This window comes from Arachis ipaensis, chromosome B08 (assembly GCF_000816755.2).
Source record: "Arachis ipaensis cultivar K30076 chromosome B08, Araip1.1, whole genome shotgun sequence".
NCBI classification, from domain to species: Eukaryota; Viridiplantae; Streptophyta; class Magnoliopsida; order Fabales; family Fabaceae; genus Arachis; species Arachis ipaensis.
The window spans coordinates 105,286,900-105,294,158 of NC_029792.2; the positions used below are offsets into that span (position 1 = coordinate 105,286,900).

Below are 7,259 nucleotides of genomic sequence, written 5' to 3' on the forward strand. Positions count from 1 at the left end.
TATGGCATAACTTTCATTACATAGAGCTCATGTACCTCCACTTCTTTGAGTTTGATATTTTCCCTTTCTTGCTTCCACAGGATGGTCATCAAAAAGGACAAAGGGAAAGGCCCCAAGAAGCCAGTTTCCAATAAAGCGCTTCCAATAGAGTGCGCCAAGCCCCTCCTGAAGAAGACCAAGGGCCCCGTTGACATTCTAGAGAAGGACAACCCTCCTAAGGATTCAAACAAGTTTCCCAACCGTTACTGCGAACTTGTTTACTCCAGAATGATTGAAAGGAATTACCATCCGGAACCCCTCCTGGTCTTACCGGCTCACCTAAGTCCGATTGTGATGCCACACATTGACCGGAGGCATTGGAGATTCCTCTTGAGGCAACCAATGGAGGCCAATCTCTCATGGGTGGTGGAATTCTACTCCAACTTCCACTCACCTCATCTCACATCAATATTTGTGCGCCGAAAACAAGTGTCGGTCACCGTGGAAACCATCCGAGAAGTCCTTGGGATTGAACCGTCAACGGATGCATATGACGCCTACCAAGAAGTCTTGGCTACATGCGTTGACCGCGCATTCGATTGGAGTGCGATCCTCCGCATCATTGCTTTACCCGACGCATATTGGATTCGGGGGACCATAAAGCGAAGACCCAAGGGTTTAGATGTCCGCCACCTCACTCAAGAAGCCACGGCATGGGCCCAAATTCTAGCTCACTACGTGCTCCCAAGCACACATGGGTCATCCATCACCGCCGAGCTTGCCTTATTGATATGGTGCATCTTGACCGAGAAACCGGTCGACGTTCCGCATGCCATCCGCCAATCCATGGGGCGCATTCATGCCAAGGGAAATCTACCATTCCCCGCTTTAGTGACGGCATTAGTTGCGAAAGCCGGCGTCAACCGGGAGACTAAAGATAGGCGAACCTCAATACCGGTCAATGGTGATATCATTCCGACCAAGAGATGCCTTAAGCCTCCGGAAGCCACCAAGGACATTGAAATGCCCACACCAATTGGCCACGCTACCACTTCATCTACATCACAAAAATCGGCCGCCCAACGCCTTGAAGACCTTCACAACAAATTAGACCGCTATGAGAGGCGTAACCAACGCCGCTATGCTCATGTGAAGAGGCTTCTAAGCATAATCACCCCGCCTATGGAGGAACCCGATATCTCCACCTCCACCGCGACTTCAAGCGGAGATAGCAATGGCATTGGAGATGTGACACACTCGGAGCTCAACCACCCCGTGCGCCTAACCTCTAGCACGGAGGACCGTGCTAAGTTTTAAGTGTGGGGAGGTCGGCCGACCGATCTCCGTAGGTAACATCTGAATAAATCTGAATAAATTAGGATAGGTTGCATGATTAGGTTTTAGTTGGCACCATTCGCATGATAAGTTTGCTTGGTTGGAACAATGAAACTCTCTCTCAGGAAACCAACACTTTGGGGCGACCATGGCATTGCAAATTTTAAATGCTTGGATGCCAAAGTTGCATGAAGAATTATATTTTGGAACATGGGTTTGAAGTTAAGAACACAAGCTTGTGAGATTTGAGCCTAATGGTGTGGTTACATCTTATAACCACTTATTTTTCCTTCTTGTGTGCATTATTCTCTCTCTATGACTGTGATCTTTGATTTGTTTGATTCTTTATGTCCATTATTTGGTGTATTCATGCATTTACATGATTGAGGCCATCACTTCGTTAGCTCACTCACCCAAATGGCCTTACCTTCTATCTTCCTTTGTTAGCCAAATTTGAGCCTATGATTAACCCACTTTGTTCTTAATTTAGCACATTACAAGTCTTAAAGCGGAAAACAATAAAAGTCCTTATTTGGATCTTTGATTGGCTTAGGCTAGTGTGTGTGAGTATCATTCAAGTGTGGGAACCTTGGGACATTGGGTGAATAAGAGGGTATTTTGTATTATTATTGAAAATATTGGGAATTGGGTACATACTCATGTATTGATCAAATGTAAAACCTTATGCATTGACGCTCTTGTATATAGAAAAAAAAATGAGAAAAACAAAAGAACAAAAGAAAAAAAAAAGAAAAAAAAACAATATGGAAAAGAAAAAAAATAGAAAAAGAAAGAAAAAAAAAAGAGAAAGAGGAAAAATAATGAAAAGGGGACAAAAAGCCCCAACGTGAAGCTCAAGAGGAATCAATGCATAAGTATAGTGAAACGAAAAGAAAATGCATGAGTATGTGGAAAAGTGAGGAATGGGTAGTTAGGTTAGCACTTAATTGTATAGGTCATTATATAGGTTAGGTGGGAAAAGCTCAAGTTAATCAAAGATTCAAATCCTAAGTCCACTAGCCATATACGACCCTACCTTGACCCTAACCCCATTACAACCTATTTAGACTATACTACGATTGATCATTTGATAATTTCTATACCGGCATAAATTCATTTGTCAGCAACCAAGTGTCCTGTTTACAAATTAAGTTTCAATTCTCATTTATAAAGTAATAACTTTCATCCTTACTAAGTGTAACCTAAAGAATCAAGCAAAAGGAATAATGATGTTACCGTCACTAAAGTATTTTCACAACATCACTTACACGACTATAGTAAGTCAACGAATTGAATCTGTTTCTTAGTTGAAGTTCCGAATTTAAAAAGAGGTAGCAAAAGTTTTCAGCCGAATTTAAAAAGGTTTTTTTGCCCACACGGATTTATTTGTTGACTTCTTTCCATTCAGTAAGAGTCTTTATTAATTTTAGTTAACCTATTTGTTTATTTGGATTTCGTCCATCCTATTCACCTTTTTTATAATGCTGCTCCTTATTTTGTATTTAAAACAATGAAGGTCCTCCCCTTCTTTGATTGACCACAGTATCACACAGTTCATACTACAACATTTAGGTATTTAAACCGAGAAAATAAATAAATAAAGTCAATTGAAGATTCATCAGAAATGCCTAAGCTTGTTTAACTTTTTAACTTTCTAATAATAGAAAATTACTGTTTATTTAAGACAATTTCAATTAATACTTTTTCAATCTGAATTGCACAATTTCAGATGTGCTGAAAAATAACAACAAAAAATTCTGTGTACATTGGTCCTATATGGACATATAAGTGTGCTAAGAATGTTATCTTAGTTTTTTTTATTTTAAAAAATCTGTAAAAAATAATTAAATAGATGAGTGGAATTGCTGATATAGGAATATTTGTTTTAAGATGCTAAATCTACCTACCATGAATATTGAGCACTTGCATGTACAACTCTGAAAGGTAAGCCTCCCCGAACCAAAGAAATGCACAACACTACAACAGTGTCATGTTTCAACAAAAAATTAACTTCACAACCCACTAAAACAGTGGAAAAAAACCAACAAAAGAAAAGGAATATTACAATACTGTTCAAAAATGGCTAAAATACTTTCACTTACCAGCATAAGTTTTCTACAGAACTTCCAACTATAAAGCAGTCTTCATTTGGTGCTTGATCATGTTCTCACCCTCAACTGGCTCCTCCTTCCTCTCCTCTTCTTCTGAACCACTCTATCTTCCACTTGCCACCATCTTTCCTTCACCAGACACTCTTCTAACAGCAGCATCGGCCTACTACATTCGGTAGCATTACTACGATCACACACACAACAGAGGATACAAAGAAGACTTCGTTGGCAATCCATTTAATCAGTTTTATTTTGTTTTTAATATTGAAATACACGATTACAGAGCACAATTTGTTATTAAACTGCATAGAAGGAAATTGCACCAAGCAATTTTTTCTTCCCCTCGTATATGTGTATTCTCCCATCTGCTGCCATATCATTACATATCACTAACCTTACAGCTATACAAAAACTATATATATAATTTAATTGGATTTTTGAAAATTTTAACTTTCAATTTAATAAAAAATACTTGTATTAATAAAAAGTTAATTAAAAGACAAACTTGACTTACGTTAATATATTTGGTAAATTAAATTTAGACAGTTTTTGAAAAGCTTCATTAACATATACATGATCTCTTTAGGCATCATTTTGAATATTAACCATTTTTATTTTTCCTATTGTTTGGATGCTTTGAATTAATTTTTACAGATTAATATAGCTATCTATAAACTTGCATTGATATCGCTTTGTAGAATCAAACAGATGTCCAAAGAAGTACAAAAAAGAGAACGGGAAAAGAAAAGGAGAGAAGTAAATCAATCCTAATGTAAGATATATGTAATTAAAAGGCTAGTTAATACCATGTCTTATAGTCTAAGATTTCTTCATATAAAATCATATTCTCTATATATAAATTCATTTCTTCAAAAATGCTAAATAGTATCCTATCATCATGCATCATCTCAAAAGCCAAAAAGATAGTGTCTAAAACAAATGAAAAAAAAAAAAAGCTCAAAATATTCACAATTTGGTAGTAAATTCTAATGTTCAACTTAGTGGTCTATGTATTTTTGCAATTGCAGTGGTCCATGTATTTTGATATTTAATTTTAATTTTATGTTTCAAAAGTTTTATCCTCCATGCTTGTAAATTAGCCACATAGTCAATGTATCTTACAGAAAATGATGTACTCCGTATGCTAGATTCTATCATATAATTTACTTTTCATAAATTCATAATCCAAGATTTATAGAAAGATTGTTGTATTCCTACCTGGGTATTTCTCGTTCCTCTCCCAGGGCGCGCATCTTTGCTATGCTGATAATTTGACTGCCTTTTCTGACATAAATGTGCATTCTTGCAGCTTTGAGCTTTGTTTAGTGAAGAGTCATGGGTAAACCCAACTTATAACTGTAAAATAACATCTTGAAGGACATACAGTGACAACACACACAGCTTGAATACACATTTCTGTGAATTACTATGTTAAAAGAAAGCTGTTTGCTAAATTCAATTAGCTGGTAATTATCTACAACTAAACATATAAGTTAGTAAAATTATTCTTCCTCATATCTGTCTCAAGATCAATGAGATTTTTTCTCTTCTCAAATATCATTTGTCAAGAAAAGTAGTGATTCTACTAACCACTAAGCTATTGTCAGTCCAATCCAACGCACAATGTTGCTCATTAATTAGATATGAGAATATATTTAATTTCTTGATACTAATAATCCAGCTGCAATTATAAAAAACAAAGCTCATTAATTAGATATGAGAAAATATATTTAATTTTAAAAATACGTAGAAATAGCATTAGTTAGGAACTCTGCATAATCTCTTCATCTACCGACATGTTACCACAACACTATAATCTCAGTCAATTCCATCACACTTTCCAACCACAGATCACAGCTTATCAACAATCAGCTTATATTTTTCCATTTAAATTTTGTCTAGTTTACACCTTTAGAATTACATACCACAACATATCAAGTGATTTCACATATAGAAAAGAAATATTGAGAAAAGAAATTAACTGTCTCAATTTGCCTCCTGAAGGGTAAAAGTCAGGTTTCCATCTTCAATAAAAATTAACAGATACGATGAAACAAATCAACTTAAATAAATGAAAATCTGATTTTAGGGGAAAATAAAAACCTTAAACACCGTCCATCTCTTTGTCAACCTTGGCTTCCATTTCGTGGAAGGCCCCTAGCTTTCTTCTTATCTGTTTCGGTGGGAACATGGGTTAGTAAAGATAGGTAATTTTGACCAAAATCAAAACTCTTTTACTCTGATTCAATCACAATTGCAAAGAATACGTAGTGTTTCACTATATATTTGCCATTTCAGAGCCTTATAACAGAGTATTTGGTAGATGTAAACAATTATATAAGCTTTTAAAAGAAAAATAGTGAAAAAAACTCACCTGAATGTATCTTCTTTGAGGTTGAGGCATGATGAACACGGTTCAAAACAGAGAAGGTAGATATGATGAAGAAGTGCGAACTGTGTAAGGTTAAGGTTAGTACTTTCTGCGAGTCGGACCAGGCTACCCTATGCTGGTAGTTCTTGTACTTTGGCGTTGCTGTTGTAGTTCTTGTATTCGACAGAGAGGAAATCATCTGAGGCGGTAGAGGTAGACGGTGCCAATACGGGGAGCAAATGAAAATAAACACCAAATGAATCCAAAAAATTTGAAGCTACTTCTTCAGAGCTGCAGAGCAAAATGAGGAATGAGAGCAAGAGAGAGATTCAAATCTTGGATTTGAAATGGGGAAAGATTCAATATTACTCAAGCTATTCTTTGAAACTGAATATATACAAATGATTTTTTCCTACACTTTTCCATTGGTTCCTCCTCCGGTAATAACATTCAACATTCTCAGAACCAAAGCTCTTTTACTCTGATTCAATCACAATTTCATTTTCACTATATATATATCAATTCAGAGCCTTACATAGTACTATAGTAGATGGAACACTCATATCTAAGAGAAGATTAATTTATTAAAGACTGATATCACAGCAAACAGGCCTTGAATCCGTTTTCCAATTCATGAGAAAAACCATGAGGATTAATGTTAGAAGAAAATAAAATAGACAACTATGAAACCATTCGAAAATAACAACACCTATCAGGGATGTAACGCAAATCATCATAAACCCATTTAAAAAATTTAGGTGTTCATTATTTCATTCCCCTACATAGTGCTAAAAGTAAATCAAGAGATAAAAACAGCTGTAATCACAATCCAACACTATAATCAATAGACAGGAATTCAGAATAGTAACCTTTTCCAATATAGAGTATCCAGATGAAGACGGCAGCAGAGATGGCACCGAGAAAAAGCATTCCAACATTCTTGAAGTGGTCAAAACAGTTCAAAAATAAAAATTGAAGAAATAAATGTGATAAGTAAATTCTAAAATCCACTGGTGTGAAGATAAAATACTTAACTCTTTAGGGTTTTCTATCCGGCGGTGACCATGGCGAATAGCAGGCGCTTGTGGCAGCAGAGGAGCTCCCTCCTCCCCCGCGTTCTCTGCTTCCTCCCTCTACTACTTTTCTTCTTCCATTTTTTTACTCTCCCCTCTTTCCAATGTAGCTGCTGGATCCAATGTAGCTATTCTTTTGGGAAAATCCCCGCTGAGTTTCAAATTTCAAAATTCAATTTTCATGAATGCTCGCCAGCCTGAGAAGGCAACTGAGTTTGCTGCTTCTGCTGCTGAGCCGCCGCAGCTGAACCCTTCTCGGGTGGAGACGCCGGTGCCGCCGCGGCGATTTTCTGTGAAGGGTCCTCGGCGTCGTCATCTAACAAATGGAAAGTGTTCGCCATTTTTGGAAAGCCGGCGCGACATGAAGTGCGACGAAGCAGACCAGAGAGG

The 7,259-nt window shown here is 36.8% G+C and overlaps 1 protein-coding gene across 1 annotated transcript in view; it reads right to left on the reverse strand.

Moving 5' to 3' along the window:
• The window catches only part of LOC107611377 (40S ribosomal protein SA-like), a 28,875-nt gene that overhangs the window by 11,013 nt on the left and 10,603 nt on the right, over positions 1 to 7,259 (reverse strand). The window contains 1 exon segment of the mRNA XM_016313312.2: positions 4,796 to 4,803. The gene's annotated coding sequence lies outside the window, so the exon portion shown is untranslated.